Raw genomic sequence first — 18094 nt, 5'->3', positions numbered from 1 at the left:
TCTGGGCAAAATGGTGAAACCCCATCTCTACTAAAAATACAAAACATTAGTGGGGCATGGTGGCGCATGCCTGTAGTCCCAGCTACTTGGGAGGCTGAGATGGGAGGATAATCTGAGTCAGGGAGGTTGAGGCTGCAGCGAGTCAAGAATGCACCATTGCACTCTAGCCTGGGCAATGGAGTGAGACTCTGTCTCAAATAAATAAATAAATAAACAAATGAATATATGCATCTTTATCACAGCTCTTAATGGCTCTGTATATCTACATCCATTATGTAGATATACCTTCATCTTAAAACCATTTTCTTATTGGTATGTATTTTGGTTATTTAAATCTTTTGTTATTATAATTAAACTGTAATAAACATCCTTGAGCAATCTTGCGCCCTTGTTTAATCATTTCCTTTGGATAAATTAATCTAAGCAGAATTTCTGGGGCAAAGGGTACCTACATATTTAAGGCTTTTCAGTCATACTGCCAAGATGCTTTGTAGTAAGGTGATACTAAGGCCATACCAAGTGAACTGGGAAGGCAAAAGAGTGCCCATTACCCTAATCTTTACCAATATTGCATATTATCATTCTCATAACCTTTGCCAATCTGACAAGTGGGTAATTGCATCTCGTAATTTTAATTTGCATTTCTTTGATCACTAGGGAGGTTAACGATATTTAAAGTGTTGGATGACCAACTTTGCAAATTTATTTTTAGAATCTATTTTGGAAAGTTTCAAAAATTTTCCATAATAGAGAGTAAGGATACTCCTATGTAGCTATCACCCAGTTTCAACATTTACATATCTTCCTACTTCTCCTTCCTCACATACACAAACATACCAGATTATTTTATAACAAATTCCAGGAATCATATAAATTGTACATTTTCAGTATATATTTTAAACATAAAACGATTTTTGTTGGTGATAATATAACCAAAATATCATTATCAAACTTAAAAAACAATAATTTATTAAAATACCAGCAAGTATCCAGTCAATATTAATAAGTCTCTGATTGTCTCATTTTTTTTTTTTTTTTTTTTTTTGAGATGGAGTCTCGCTTTGTCCCAGGCTGGAGTGCAGTGGCGTCATCTCAGATCACGGCAACCTCCGCCTCCCAGGTTCAAGTGATTCTCTCCTCCTGAGTAGCTGAGACTACAGGTGTGTGCCACCACGCCAAGCTGATTTTTGTATTTTTAGTAGAGATGGGGTTTCACCAGGTTGGCCAGGATGATCTCGATCTCTTGACCTCGTGATCTGCCTGCCTCAGCCTCCCAAAGTGCTGGGATTACAGGCGTGAGCCACTGCACCTGGCCAGTTTTTATTTTCTTTTTTCACAATTGGTTTGTTGGAATCAACATCCATACCACACATTTACATATGGTTGATATGTCTCTTAAGTCTTTCTCTCTTTCTCTTTTATTGAGGTGAAATTCACATAACATGTAATTACCATTTTAAAGGGCACAATTTAGTGGCCTTTAGTGCATTCACTCTTTTATTTTCAAAACATTTTCATCAGGCTGAGCATGGTAGCTCATGCCTGTAATCCCAGCATTTTGGGAGGCCAAGGTGAGTGGATCATCTGAGGTCAGGAGTTCAAGACCAGCCTGGCCAAGATGGCTAAACCCTGCCTCTATTAAAAAATACAAAAATTAGCCAGGCATGGTGGCGGGCACCCATAATCCCAGCTATGTGGGAGACTGAGGCAGGAGAATCACTTGAACCCAGGAGGCGGAGGTTGCAATGAGCCAAGATCACGCCACTGCACTCCAGCCTGGGCAATAAGAGCAAGACTCAGTCTCAAAAAAAAAAAAAAAAAAAATTTCTTTTTTTCATCATCTTAGAAAAATACCCTTTAAGTAATTATTCCCTGTTCCCCTCTCTCCTAGCCCGAAACAACCCCTAATCTACTTCCCGTCTCTATGGATTTGTCCATTTCCAGATGCTTAATATTAAAAAAATCATAAAATACATGGCTTTTGTGTCTGATCTTAAGACTCCCTTAGTGTACAGTTTCCTCCTCTCTCTCTTCTCTTTCTCAACCTTTTTTTTTTTCTTCAGACGAACTGGTTCATCATCTGATAGAGAGTCCCACAATCTGTTTTTTGCTGACTGTATCATGTGGGTGTTGTGTAACCTGTTCCTCTCTCCCCTGTACCTTCTGTCAATTGTAATTAGAGCTAGCAGCAAGATCAGATTTAGGTTTGATTTTCTGGCAAGAATCCTTCATAAAGAGTCCTGTGTATTTTGTATTACTTTATGTGAGAGGGTATGTAATGTTATTTGTTATAAGATTGATCAGTGGGCTCAGATATCATCAGCCTGGTCTGTTCACTATCCAGTTCCCCATTAGCTTCTCACTAGATGGCTTCAGGAGCCATAGCTGATCATTGCCTGGATTCATTGTTTCTTTCTTTTTTTTTTTTTTTTTTGAGATGGAGTTTTGCTCTTGTCGCCCAGGCTGGAGTGCAGTGGCACGATCTCGGCTCACTGCAACCTCCGCCTCCCTGGGTTCAAGCAATTCTCCTGCCTCAGCCTCCCAAGTAGCTGGGATTACAGATATGCGCCACCATGCTCAGCTAATTTTGTATTTTTAGTAGAGATGGGGTTTCAGCATGTTGGTCAGGCCAGTCTCGAACTCCTGACCTCAAGGGATCCACCCACCTTGGCCTCCCAAAGTTCTGGGATTACAGGCGTGAGCCACCGCGCCCAGCCCTGGATTCATTATTTCATTAGAGGTTGTAAAATGGTGATATTCTAATTTTGTCATTCTTTCACACTGATTAGCTGAGAGTCTTGTATAAAAAAGAACTTTCCTACATCAACTATTTGATTTTTTGGAAACATAGTTCATGCCAGCAGGGCAGGTAAATACTTGATTCTTTCCTTACTTGCCAGTCTTCAGAAAATGAAATTAGGTCCCTAGCCATCTCTAATAATTAACTTTGAGAGTTTTAAAGAAAAGTATCATTGTGAACTCATGGATTGGAACATATTTGATGTGCTTTGATTTAAAGCAGTTATTATTTTACTGTGCAGATTTTTCCACCTTTGGCGAGTGGGGAGCCACTTTGGGTTAGTTCTACGTCCTTTGACACAATTACAGAAGTCTTTGATAGCTGTTTGCTTTCTGATATGACGATGATCCACTCTCATTTTGTATCTTTAAAATCATATTGTTAGCATTAATATCGATGTTAATTTGAAACTATTTTACATGTTTGAAATAAGTAATTACATTGGTGTTCTTTAGGAATCAAGATTTTCATCATAAAAGAAATACGTATATAAAATCAAATAAGTGAAAACCCAATAGAATTAGAATTGGATTGTTTGTTTAAACTCATGATGTAGTTTCCCTTAAAAAATATTTTTCAGCACTTTTCACTTAAACATTTAGAAACAGCAACCAATTCAGCAACAAAGAGAGCCCAGATTATGATCTTTTAATTCTATTTCTCAATGAAGGTAGGGCTCCTCGGATAAAGATTGATGCTAGGTCTAGAGCAAGCAATTCACATATGTTTTTGATGGACATTTGGGTGCATTTGTAAGTATATGCAGCTTGATATTTAACTTGCAGTGGCTACAGAAGGCACAAGGAAGGACTCAGCAACAGCTAGAGGGACTCCCTCCTCCTACTCCTTGGTCATTAGGCCCTGACATTATTTATTTATTTGTTTATTTTTACCAACAAAACTCATCCTGCCAAGGTATTGGACCCAAAAGTCTTTTCCTATTGTCTATCTCTTTCTTCTGTTTGGATGGTCTCTTTTTTTCACGTGATATTTTGTTTGACCAACTTCTCATCCTTTGATAAAACAGGGCAGGACTCATGTAATGCACTGCACTGAAATGAAGACCTTCCTGTGTGTGGCACACAGGTTAGCCTCTGATAAACTCTCCTGCACAATTAGAAAAAGTGAATCAGACTTGCCTTATCTGCTAGGTTTTGAGCCCCTTGGGCAGAAGAAGTGACTCTCATGTTTCTTTTCCTCCCTTTAAGGAGTGGCAGAGGCTGGGCACACTCCTTAATATTTACTAATTAATTTCTAGGTTTCTGTATTGGATTGTATAAAGTTTCAGCTGTTGAAACAAGGATCTAAAATAACAGAGACTTAAACAAGATAGAAGTGTATTTCTCTCTGATGTAGTCATCTTGGCCTAAAGATTTCAAGGTTACATGTGGAGGCTGAATTGGGCCAGAGCCCCTTCCCTTTAAGGCCATGGACTGGCTGTTAGCAAATCATTTCTGCTCACTTCCCTTTGGCCAGAACTTATCACATGACCACATCTAGCTGCAAGGGAGTCTGGGAAATGTAAAATTGAGGTTCCGTGGAAGACGGTGGGGAGGTGGGGAGAAGGGTGTCAAGGGTTAACCAGCATTCCCTGCCAAAGTCCCTTAGGACCTGAACAATTCTGTCAGGACTCATTCTGAGTTTCATCTCCTACCTTTCCAGGTCATTTAAAAAACATTTTAGTTATAAAATTAATATATCTTTATTGTTAAAAAAAAAAAAAACTAGAGTTTTAGAAGTATACAAAGTACAATGTAGAAAAAGAAAACTCTTTATCACCACCGTCCTACACTCATCTCCAGAGGTAACGACAGTTAACAGTTTTTTCCAGACTTTTTATTATGTTTTCATGAGCACACATGCACACACACACACACACACACACACACACACGCTTCCTCATAGATGTATATTTATATATATTTATATATTTTTCAAATGGGATTGTATAATAGATATTGATATAGTTGTGTCTCCACCCAAATCTCATATTGAATTACAGCTCCCATAATTCCCATGTGTCATAAGAGGGATCTGGTGGGAGATAATTGAATCATGGGGGTGGATTTTTTCTGTGCTGTTCTCATGATAGTGAATAAGTCTCATGAGATCTGATGGTTTTATAAAGTGCAGTTCCCCTGCCCATGCTCTCTTTGCCTGCTGCCATGTAAAACATGACTTTGCTCCTCATTTGCCTTCTGCCATGATTGTGAGGCCTTTTCAGCAACGTGGAACTGTGAGTCAATTAAACTTCTTTCCCTTATAAATGACCCAGTCTTAGATATGTCTTTATTGGCAGTGTGAGAACAGACTGATACATATATATATGTATATATAAAAAATACATATATACAAAACAATTTGACTTTTCACTTTAGTATTATTTAGTACTTAGTATTATTCCATGATATGAATGGACCTTAAATCATTTAAGCACATTCTTCATTGATGGACTTTTTAGAAAACTACTGTGGTTTAAAGTTGACCTTTGTTTGGATAAATATCTAAGCTGAATTGATGAGCTCTCGGCTCTGATTAGATCCAAAATAGAAAATCCAATGATTGATATATTATGTGACCAAAATCATCATCTATGTTTCTAAAAGGGGCTTGGTATAGTTGATTTAATCAAGGTATTTCACCTTTCCCAGAGAGGAATCAAGTAAATCATAATTTAATTGTTCACATTTGTTTAGTACATTCCAACCTTTCTTTTACTTTCTTTTTTTTTTTTAGACAGAGTCTCACTCTTGTCACCTAGGCTGGAGTGCAATAGCGTGATCTCAGCTCACTGCAGCCTCCCCCTCCTGGGTTCAAGCAGTTTTCCTGCCTCAGTCTCCTGAGCAGGTGGGATTACAGGTGCCCACCACCACACCCGACTAATTTTTGTACTTTTCGTAAAGACAGGGTTTTGCCATATTGGCCAGGCTAGTCTTGAACTCCTGACCTCAGGTGATCCACCCACCTTGGCCTCCCAAAGTGCTGGGATTACAGGCATGAGCCACTGTGCCTGGCACATTCCAACCTTTCAAAGCATCTGTGATATTATTTAGTCCCTCTTATAGTCCTGGAAGAAAGTAGCACAGGCTTTATCATCCTCAATACACAGGTGAAACCAAAGCCCAGAGTGCTAAAGCACATAGGAACTTGGTGGCTATTGGTCAGGGCCACAAGGAAAAGTCCCAGAGTGGCCTGACCTCACACTCAGTGTTCACTTGGTGTTCATGTACCATTGACTGGTCTCTTACACAGCCAGACCTGGGCTACCGGATCCTGTAGACAGGCACGGAAACTGTCATAAGACCCTCAAAGAATAACCCAGATTGGCTAGGAGAAGGCATTTAATCTGATGATGGCCTATCTGAGGAATTATAGAAGAGAGATGAAGATAAGCTAATCCGACTCCCTCAGGGTACTGTCAGGTAAGCTGGGCCCTGGGTGGCTTGCTCAAGTTTATACCACACATCAGTGGCAGAGCCACGCCAAGAACCCACACCTCTTGCTTTCTACTCTTGGCCTTCTTGCCATACCTCGTGGATGCATTAAGAGGTTTGAGGGATGGAATGACCTGTTAGTAACAAGGTGCTTGGTGGGCACAAAGCACAGGAGAAAACTCAACTATGCTTTGGGTAAGAGATGCGAAAGAGAAAGCCATAAGAGAGAGGCAAGTCTATGCTGCCAGAATCTCTTCCACCTCCTGTCTCTGCAGCCTCACCCTCGCAGCCTTGCTCAAACTCTGTCTGTTTCTGTGCTTGGTTAAGTTGTGTGTGAGTTCAACTCTTGCAGACCAAATGGCACAGCAATGAAAGCAAAGGCTTAGGAATATTACTGATGAGGGTTCAAATTCCTTAGTATCAAATTCCCTGTTATCTAGATGATCTTGGACAAGGGCTGAATCTCTTTTGTTTCAGTGGCCTCATCCATAACTTGGGGGATAACAGAGAGCTTTAGTGTGGTTGGAAACAGTACATGAGAGGGAACATGCAAAGAACTTAGCACGGAGCTCAGGATAGCACACAGCCCCACGAATGGGGGCTTTTACTTTCCACAAACATTTGCTGAGAACCTACAGGACATCAGCTACTGTGCAAGTCACAGTGGGGGATACAAACATGAATAAGATACAGTCTTACCCTGTAGGAACGTACAATCTAGTAGGGCAGGGATGGGTAATACACAAGCAGCTCTACCTTATGGCTTTATGTAATTCTGAAGCCTTCTATCAGGAAGGCTGGAGCTCTCTTATTCCATATAAGGCTCCTTCACCATATAGGAAAACACATGATTCCAACACAGCCATGTGTCGAATCCACCCTTAAGGATTAAAGAGATAGAAGTAACAGATACTAACACTGTTATCATATCTGCAGACTGCCAGATAGACAGAGCCCTTTGAAGTTCCAATCTCTTGAAGGTCTCTCAGGACCGGGCAAGCTCCCCATGCCACATCCCGTGAGGCCATGTAGGCCCCTGGTGACACTCCTCCTCTTTGGGACCACGGTGGGCTTTTGAATTTAGTAGGGAGGTGGCAAGATCCCATCAGTCTCCATGTAGTTAGAGCCATCTTTTCCTCAATGAAAGGAAAAAAGTCTCCAACATCACCTCCAAACACAGAGACCAACCCACCTTTACAAAGTGCATTCCTCTTTCTGGTTTTAGTTTCAAGTGTCTCTCTATCCAAAATGAGACTGCCCTTTGCCTGCCTTGGATTTACTAATACGCTGAATTCTGGACCTGCAAATGTGATGACTGAACCTGAGCGGAATTTTTATGATCTCCAGGAGATGCCCTCTGGTTCTCAAAAGAGGAAACCAAAGCTAAGCCTTCCTGTGGCTCTTTCCCCTCCTGTCCTCCCCTCCCCCCCACCAGACCTTACAATGTCAAAGGTGCTCCATCAGCACACGGCTTGAGCTGCCTGCTTTCCCCTTTCTCCAGAAAGCAAGTTTTGGCAGAGTTAAGCCATCTTGTTCCCATTTGGGGCTCTCCTGCAGAAAAGGCTCAGTTATCTTGTTCAGAGATCCCCAATAATCACTGCGCTTACAAAACTTGCTAAGGGCTATCATTACAGCAACCACATTTTCTAAACCCGTTATCAAAACTTCAGAGCTGACGTTGTCTGGGAAAAGGAAACAGACCCTGTGAAATGTAGCCATACCGGGGAGAACAGGGACATGCTGGGGCAAATGCAAGCATAAGACATTGAGCTTTGGGAAAACAGAGAAGGGAGCAACTCTGAAAAAAGCCAAAAACAGTAAAATAAAAACCTCCAATGCAAATCAGGCTCCCAAGTGCACATAAAGATAAATGGGCCAGTCAGGCGGGAACTTGGGTCCTGGGGCAGCTCTGAAACTCCCAAAGAGTTGCCAAATGTAAGAATTGATTTTTTAGTAAATTAATGAGACCTTACTCTCCTAACTGTAATGACAGTTATTATTGACTGCAAGACTTGAACGTGTCAGGCACTGAGCTGTGTTTTATATGTTCTGTATCACTGAAGTGTAGACACTAAGATGTCAAAACCATTTTATTATAATTAGTCCATTCATCCATCTATCTATCCATTTGTCCATCCATCCATCCATCCATCCATCCATCCATCCATCCATCTGATCATCCATCCATCCATCCATCCATCCATGCATCCATCCATCCATCCATCCATCCATTCATCTGATCATCCATCCATCCATCCATGCATCCATCCATCCATCCATCCATCCATACATACATACATACATCTACCCATCCATCCATCTATCCATGTGTCCATCCATCCATTCATCCATCCATCCGTCTGATTATGCATCCATCTATCCATCCATCCATCTATCCATCCATCCATCCATCTATCCATGTGTCCATCCATCAATCCATCCATCCATCCACCCATCCATCCATCTATCCATGTGTCCATCCATCCATCCATCCGTCTGATTATGCATCCATCTATCCATCCATCCATCTATCCATTCATCCATCCATCGGATCATCCATCCACCCATCTGTCTGATCATCCTACCACCCACCTATCTGATCATCCATCCATCCATCCATCCATCCACTAACATTTGCTAAGCAAGTACTAGGTCCCTGTAGGGCCATGATTACAGTGGATTGAAGGAGGCCCACACATAAACAAGTAGCCCCATCACAGTGTGATAATATAAGGTGAGATGATTTTTCCAGGAATCTACCAAAGGGCTCCTGGTTCCAGCCCCACCTCCCACCTTGTGAGTCAGAAATTAAAACGCATTCATTAATCCCATCTGAAAGTCCCAAACAGCTCTCTGCTTCAAGTGGTAATAAATATTTCATGCCCAATTGTGCTGCGTTCCTCGCTGTGTTTATTAAATGGAGTTTCTCATAATTCCAGTTATTCATTTTAATAGGTCAGGCCTTGGCTGTGATTTAAACAGACCGCTGAGGAAACAGCCGTAGTTAAACATTGTAACAGTATGGATTATTAATTTAATTGGCTGGCTATTACTTGTTTGGACTCTGAGCTAACACATTTAGTTCAGTCTCCGGTGGCCCATAAACCGCAAAGGTCATGACTTTAACATTCAGAAGAATGAGAAAAAGGAATTGAAGTTGAGATTAGGAAGAAAACTTACAAAACAGCATGGGGAAGACAGTGTGAGGAAGCGTGGGCTTGCTGGAGGCAGGGCAGGGCAAAGGGGGTTCATTTGTTGGATTCTCATTAGAACTTCCTCTGCAACCAGCGCCTGGGCTGGCAACTGCCAGGGGCCAGTCTCTCACTCAGATTTCTGAAAGGGCCAAACCCTTAGATATGATGATGGGAGCACCCCACACCCCGGGAAGGTCACACCTGTTTTCTGGATGCCTGAGCCCCAGGGAAGGGTTGTGTGTTGTGGAAAAAGCCAGTGAGAAGTCAGGGGGTTACCAGAATGACCATTCTGCAGCCCCCTGAACATCAGAGCCATGAATGACTTACTTTCTCCTCTGCCAAAGGCCCTGTGACCCTTCTAGATGCCACCCAACGTGCAGGGGTCCCAGGACCCTGAGATCTAGATGAGATCATCTCCGGACCCCTGTACTCCATGACCTGTGGATATCCAAAGCCCCCTCCTCTTTTTTTTTTTTTTTTTTTTTTGAGACACAGTCTCACTCTGTAGCCCAGGCTGGAGTACAGTGGTGCGATCTCAACTCACTGCAACCTCCGCCTTTCGGGTTCAAGCCATTCTTCTACCTCAGCCTCCCGAGGAGCTGGGATTACTGGCACCCGCCACCACGGCCAGCTAATGTTTGTATTTTTAGTAGAGATGGGGTTTCACCATGTTGGCCAGGCTGGTCTGGAACTCCTGTCCTCAAGTGATCTGCTCGCCTTAGCCAAGCATGGTAGTGGGTGCCTGTAGTGCCAAGTACTTGGAAGGCTAAGGCATGAGAATCTCTTCAACCTGGGAGGCACAGGTTGCAGTGAGCTGAGATTGCTCCACTGCTCTCCAGCCTGGGCGACAGGTAGCACAGTGAGACTCTGTCTGGTATGAAAAAAAAAAAAAAAAAAAAAGCTGGGTGCAATGGTTCATGTAATCCCAGCACTTTGGGAGGCCGAGGTGGGGGGATTACCTGAGGTTAGGAGTTTGAGATCATCCTGGCCAACGTGGAAAAACCCCGTCTCTACTAAAAATACAAACATTAGCCGAGCATGGTGGTGCATGCCTGTAATCCCAGCTATTCAGGAGGCTGAGGCAGGAAAATCGCTTGAACCTGGGAGGCAGAGGTTGCAGTGAGCTGAGATTGTGCCATTGCACTCCAGCCTGGGCAACAGCGCGCGACTCCATCTAAAAAAAAAAAAAAAAGCACATAAATTACTCTATTACAGTTTTAAAAATATTTTGATAACTGTATTCTAATAGAGTTGGCTTACTTATCTTAGTATTTTGTTTTATCCGTTTAAAAACATTAATCTGAGAAGGGATCCTTAGCCTTCCCTAGGGGGCCAATATGGGCACACAGAGTAATTCAGCTTCACTTAACCCACCTTGACATTGCCAAACTCTGGACCTTTCTCTGAGTGGGAAGCCGTCTGTGGCTGTGTGGGCATTCTCCTCCCCACTCCCCCAGTCACCTGCCTATTTGCTGCCTGGATCTTCACCATACTATCAGTCCCCATGTGCTGATGAAGAAAGTAGGGGACAGGGAGATTGGGTAACTTTGCGTTGCATATTTGGAAGCATCAGGCCAGACATTTGTGGCAGCAAGAAATGATCATGTTTGCCAGAATGTGACCAAGAGATAGGAGAACAGACCTCAAATTTGGAAGCAGTGGTTTGTGGACAAATAGAGTGTGTCAGGTTCCTAGTTCCCTTCCTGTCTCAAGAGATGATGACTTTCATAGTTCTTATATTCAAAGTGAAGAGTAAGCCTGTGAAATGCACTATCCCAAGAGAAGGCACAGGCTGGCAGCTAACGGAGCGGTAGCTTATATCAGATGTGCAGCCAGTGCCTTCCAATAGAGGCACTCAACACATGGTTGGCTGATTGATGAACAAGGAAGGAAGGAAGGAAGGGAAGGAAAGATATGGTCGTTAATTTTATGTGTCAACTTGCCTGGACTAAGGGATGCCCAGATAGCTGGTAATACTGTTTCTGGTCATGTCTGTAAGGGAGTGGAAGAGATTAGCATTTGAATCAGTAGACCCAGTAAAGAAGATTGCCCTCACCAATGTGGGTAGGCATCATCTAAGCCAGTGATGGCCCAGGTAGAACAAAAAGGCAGAGGAAGAGTGAATTCGCTCTCTCTATTTGAGCTGGGACATCCATCTCTTCCTGCCCTTGGACATTGGTACTCCTAGTTGCTGGGCCTTTGGACTTAGATCAGGACTTATACTATCTGCTCCCCTGTCCTCAGGCCTTCAGACTTGGTCTTTCGACTTGAACTGAATGATACCACCAGCTTCTTTTGTTCTCCAGGTTGCAGACAAGCAGATCATGGAACTTCTTTGCATGCATAATTTTGTGAGCCAATTCCCATACTGTCTCTGTCTCTCTCTTCCTTTCTCTCTGTCTATGTATGTATAGATAGATAGATAAATAGATCCTATTGGTTCTATTTCTCTGGAGAACACTGACTAATACAGAGGACTTACATAAGTTACTAGGGAAGGCTGGAGATTGGGAGAGATAAGTCTATAAACAGCGTGATCCCTAAGAATTCAGGGGCCCAGCTCCATCCCCAAATGCGTGCGTGTATGTGTGTGTGTATGTGTCTAAAATCTGATTACAATAAGCATCATAAATATCCTATAGAGAAAAAAAGTAAAATATGTGGTGTGTATTTTTATTTTCTTCAATCCCAACAGAAGCCCTGCAAAGTCCTGCCATGTGCTGCCTTTCACCTCCCCACCCATCTGCCTGTCCCGCAGGTGCTCCCACTCCCACTTGCTCCTGTACTTGTCCACACTGTCCACACACCCAGCTCAGCCTAAGGAGAGGAATGGGAGGGGTGTGGCATTTGGCTTCAGGACAGAGACCACCAAGCAATGTGCTGCCTCTCCAGGGTGGAGGTGGGAAATGGACAGAGAGGAGCCTTTAATTCTGGCAGAGATTGAAGTTGGAGATGGGCGAGGGCAGGTGGGATAAAAGGGGGGACTTCTGCACATTTTATGTGGAAAAGCAAGAGGCAGGATGGGCCATCCATGCACACAGACTCCAAAGCAAACCCTATGCAGATGTGTGAATGGGAATGGTCTCAGGCTCCCCTGAAAAAGATGGGAGTGCCTGCTTTCTTCTCTGTGGCACCCCTATCTGTACCTGGCTGAGTGCAGGGCTTCAGAAGGTGAGACTGTCTGATTCTAGGAAAACCAGGCTTGGTAGCTGCTTTCCTCAGATTGAAAGGGAGTGTGTTTAGCGCTAGGAATCCATCCAGGGTGAGCTGGAATCACTGTTTATAAAAGGCAAACTATTCCAGAATTCATAGAGATGGTTCTCCATGTTGTCCTTTTAAACTCTTGAGACAGTGTGTCCACAGATGCACTCACAGCAAGCATGGTGTCTATGAGAACAAGGCTGAGCAAAGAGTTATTGAGTTCCTACTATGTGCCAGGCTGAAAGGAGGATACAAAAATGAATAAGCAGTACCCTTGCCCTGCACAGGGAGACCTCAGGGGAACCAACAAACCAGGCAACTTCAGCCCAAGTTCTGTGGACAGGAAGTCTGTGCATCTGTGGGCTGCCATTTTGTGTGGCCATGTTACCTGATATCTCTAGGAGAGCAATCTCCACTTCCAATGGCCTATATTGTTGGCATGGCCATGCCAGTCCCACCAAAAGCAGGCTTCAGGAAGACTGCGTTTGGACATCTCCAGGTGTTTATTTGATTTTTCCTATTTCTTGGTTTTTAATTGGTTTCAGATGTGAGTACCCAATAGAGGCCCTGAATAAATAAAACAGATCATAAAATATGGCCAAGCAAAATGGGCGTGAGTAATCCCAGAGTGCATGGAAATGCACTTCCAGAAAGGCTCATAAATAATGAGGTGGAAACAGTAGTCTATTTTCTCTTTAATGGAAAGCCAATTAGGAACCCTCTCTGGACTGGCGGGAAGGAGACAGGTTCCTTTGTTCTGTAATGAGGAGGTGGGGGTAGAGTGGGTGAGGGGAAGCCACTAATCTTGCCAGAAAGGGCAAAGAAAATTCTCTGGTCATTGGGCCTGCAGAGAGTGACAAAATAGGAAGTTCAACACAAAGTAGGCTTCCCATCCTGGGTCGAGCTTCCCATCCCAGGTCGAGCGTCTCCAGCTCCTTCCCAGTTGGTGCAGAAAGGACTGTAAGCCCAAACTGACTTGGGAAGAACCGGCAGGACTCTTTGGAGGCCCACAGCAGGCAGGCTCTCTGTGAACTCAAAAGAATCCTGTGGTTACTGACCCATTCTTGGCTCCTTCCCCTCCCTCCCGGAGGCCTGGAAGGAGTGCCCCAGCTAGTACCATCCCCAGGGTGGGCCAGCTTTGACCTGCAGAAGGGAAGATGGGAGTGCAGGATTCTAGAGCCATTCTCTGCAGCAGGCGGCCCAGCAGACCCCTAGTGAATCTCCTTCTCATCGCTTCCCGATTGCTCTCCCTACGTACTGGTGTCGCCTCATTCCAGACACTGGTTTTCTTCAAGCTCCCAATGCCCTTCATGGTGCTTCCACGCAGAACATTATAGATGAACATTATAGAACATTATAGATGATCTTGCTCCACTGAGGCATGGCAGGTATAGTGTCCTCCATCTTTCATAAGAGGGAACCGAGAGAGGGGAAATGAGACTGTCGGAAGTCACACAGCCATGGAGCAGCAGTGCTGGAAATCAGTTCTCTTCACTCTGCTTGATCTCCGGGCGGCTGGGGCCCAGCTGGTGACTGTAAGTGGGGGTCATGGTAGCCTCCCCTCCAAAGCATTAGAGACATCTATAGTAGTTAAGAGCAGAGGCTTTGGAGTCAGGGAGACCTGGGTGAAATTCTTGACTATCCCTTAATAACTGTGATGGTCTTGATCAAGTTTCTTAATTGTTTAAGCCTGTTTCTGCATTTGTAAAATAGGGCTACTGAACTTGGGCTAATGGACTTAGTTCCCACCTGACAGGAAGCAATAAATAGCAATGATACTCCTAGTACTTATTACTGTTAGAAGGCTTTGTGGCCAGCAGAATAGCCGGTGTGTTTCCCGTGGAGCCCACTGTGGGCTCAGGAGCATTGCTACTGAATTCTGACTCTGTCCATTTGAACAGTGTTCCCTGGAGACCTGGCTCAGTGTCATAGGAGGACCCAGGGAGGCAGCCAGACATGGCCAGCTGCCTCCAGCTCTAGGTTCATGTGAGCAGGGTAAAGAAGAAGGGAGGCTGAGGATGTCTGCTGAGGACTTCTTAGAGGATCTGAGGATCTTTTGTGCTCACCAATACAGAGTCATGGAGGAGGCGGCAGGTCCCTCAAAGCCAAGGCTCTTCCCGCATATCCTTCTGAAACAAAATCAGTGGCAGTTTGATGGAGAGAGGAATCCATGGAGTGTAGCAGCTTTGCTGTGTAGAAGCTTGGGCCAGCGCTTTTGGTAAAGGGCCACAGCTGGAGAATCTGTTGCTTTTGTTCCTTATGATGAGTTTTTGGTGCGCGTTTTTTTTTTTTTTTTTGTTAAAGAAATTTCACTTTTCCTCCATTGAAATGGGTAAACCACTGCTCACCCATCTGTGTGATCTCAAGGTCTTAAAGAACAACATGAGGTCTCAGGAGGCTTGACCATTGATGTTTGCCACTGGCTACCTGTGGAATGTGGGTACATTCCATTACCTTTTGAAGGTCACTAGTTCAGCAGGGCAAGGAAGAAAGGGTGAAATATTTGTGAAACACATATGATGGACTAAGCACCTTGCCCCTCGCCTCATGAGGTATCTCCATTATATAAATGCAGAATCCAGGGCTCAAAGAGGCTACACACCTTGCCCACTATCAGACCCTGAATCACTTGGAGTTTGATGGTTGCAAGCAACAGAGACTCATTCTTAAAGACTTAAGAAAAAGCTGAGCAAGCAGGTATTGCAAGGACAAGGATGTGGGCAGTTCTAGGGTTGGAGGTAGTAGGAGCTCACAGACACGGTAATTGGAGATTGCAGGCAAAATACTGAGCTTTAACTTGTCACCCCACTCAAAATTTACCCCCTTGGAAGAATGAGTCTTATGGATTTGGCCAGGTTGCCTGGCTGTACCTTAGACAAGGAGAACATGGCACTTTGAAGGACAGTCCTGGCCGGGCACGGTGGCTCATGCCTGTAATCCCAGCACTTTGGGAAGCCAAGGTGGGTGGATCATGAGGTCAGGAGTTCGAGACCAGCCTGGCCAACATGGTGAAACCCCATCTTTACTAAAATACAAAAAAAAAAAAAATTAGCCAGCTGTGGTGGTGCGCGCCTTGTGCCACTTAGTCGGGAGGCTGAGGCAGAGGAATTGCTTGAACCTGGGAGGTGGAGGTTGCAGTGACCTGAGATTATGCCACTGCACTCCAGCCTGGCGACAGAGCGAGACTCCGTCTCAAAAAACAAAACAAAACAACACAAAACAAAACCAAGAAAGACAGTCCTATCCAGACTGAATGCAATGGGAGAGGAGCAATCCCCAGAGGAAAACCGGGTGCTGTTACCAAGAATGAAGGAGGGGACACTGCACTGCGAAGCAGGTATACACCATAGACGTCCATTGGTCACAAAAGGTGAATGGCACAGGTCAGTGACCCAAAGCCCATGCTGCCAATAATGCCACGTGCCAACCCCCCCACCTCAGGAGCCTTCACTTCTCTGTCCAGACTTGCGGCTTCCTCTTTAGTGGGCCCCGTGATGCTGGCACTGCTTAGAAAGGGTTCATGCCCTGCTGGAGAGGAAATCTCCAAAGAGGGCAGAGAAATGAGAAGTGAAAGAGATACAGCAATAATTTAAGAGCAAGACAGTGCCATGGAGAAGTGGGGAGGGCCTGTGGCTTTCTCAACGTGGGAAAATGACAAATCACTAGGAAGTTTTGTGGGGGAAAGGGAACAGGTAGGGACCAAATGTGGGAAAGAATTAGAGATGTAGGAATTGTTGGAATCATCTAAAATTTAAAAGAAGCCACAGTATACTTTATCTACTCAGAAGTATTTGGGGTGTCTTATATTACAACATATTTAATCCATGAGAGTATTAAATTAAAAATTGTGAATTTAAAGAAATATAAAATGGGATGGTATATAATTAAAAATCTGTATTTAGGAAGTTTCAAATTTAGCTTAGAGCTTCCTGGTAGCTAATGCAAAAAAGGAAATATGATTGGTTATATAATTCTCATTTTCATTTTATTTTTTTCCTTTTGTCTCATAAAAGGAAGTGAATCTGCAAGTCAGAAAACAACATTCTCTTTAGTTATAAAGAAAAGTTAATCTGGTGGGATATTAAATATTCAGTGGAAATATTTTTCAGTATAATTTCACTGAGGTTGAGAAACAGTCTTCCTATGGCTATTATCATGTGAAGTGTAGTGGAAAGTAAAGAGTGTTCCTGTCAAGTGCCCCTCCCAGGGCTGGAAAGGTTCCCTAAAGTTCTCAAGTTCAAATGCCTCTCCCTACTTCAGAAGCTTCAGAAGTTCAGAAGCCCCTGTATGGCTTCTGAGCTCTTCCATCTCCTACAAAAACCAATTCCTGCACTCACATCCCTCTGTTTTCAATACTTTCTGGTTTCTTTTTCCTGGGTGGACTTTGCTGGGTGTGTTCACTAATTGATGTCCAGCCTTAACCCAAACACCCCTGAGGACGGGGCACCCCTTACTTCCAAAACAGAGCAGCCTATTTCATCTCAAAGGCAGGGCTGCCTGAGGGTGCCACTTCCACAAGGGTTCAGCATGTAGACAGAATCTCGATTGAAGGAGGTACTAGAAAGATCTTTCTGGGCAGGGGAAGAAGCATATGAAGGTTTGTCAATTGCCATGAGTATGGCACAGTCAGAGAGCCATGAGCACATAGTCTAGTTGGTAGAGAGGCTGTGTTTACTCAATAGACATGTTTTCAACCATTACGATGGCCTAGTATCACAGGCGACCCAGAAAAGGAATGCATGTGGCCCTGGCCCTCAAGGAGCACCTTGAAATGATTGAGTCAAATGCTCTGAGACTTTCAGGATCACCCCACCAATTCTCTTAAGTTCTGCTCCAATCGGAATGCCTGAAAATACAATGGATTTTATGTGTCTGCTATAGTTTCTGTTAGCAAATGCAGGCCTTCATCTTAAAGCCAATCTTCTATGTGAAAGCAGAGTTCGGAAGGAAGCCTGTGCTTCTGTCTTGGGAGGAGCTGCAGTCTCAGGTGCTGCAAGGTGAACTAATCTGACACACTGGGACGTAAGACAATTCTCGGGAGAGGCTGAGGTTTATTTGAATCGACTGGCATTTCTTTGGAAAGTTGGGGAAAGGGGCAGATCCAGGTTTCGCAGGGCATGAAATCAGGGTTGGCTTCGTGGACATGCACCTGCACAGTTGCGCAGGGCCCAGTGCCAAGAAGGCGCTGGTGTTGCCATCTTCAAAGTTTTAGTTGTTTTTGAACAAAGGGCCCCACATTTTTATTTTGCACTTGGCTGCCCAAATTATGTAGCTGGTCTTTTGTGACACTTATATAATTTGGGGGGGCCCTCATTTTAAAAACAACACAAAATAAGAGAAATAAAATTAAGTTCTAAGTCTTGGAAGAGGTACCTAGGAAGAGAAGGTGCGCTGCAGAAACTTAGGTTTCATTAACTTCACAGAAAACCTGCTTCTGGTTGGGGAGGGGGTGACCTCCACAGTAG

Source organism: Macaca fascicularis, chromosome 9 (genome assembly GCF_037993035.2).
Source record: "Macaca fascicularis isolate 582-1 chromosome 9, T2T-MFA8v1.1".
In the NCBI taxonomy this organism is placed as follows: Eukaryota; Metazoa; Chordata; class Mammalia; order Primates; family Cercopithecidae; genus Macaca; species Macaca fascicularis.
This window is presented reverse-complemented; position numbering follows the sequence as displayed.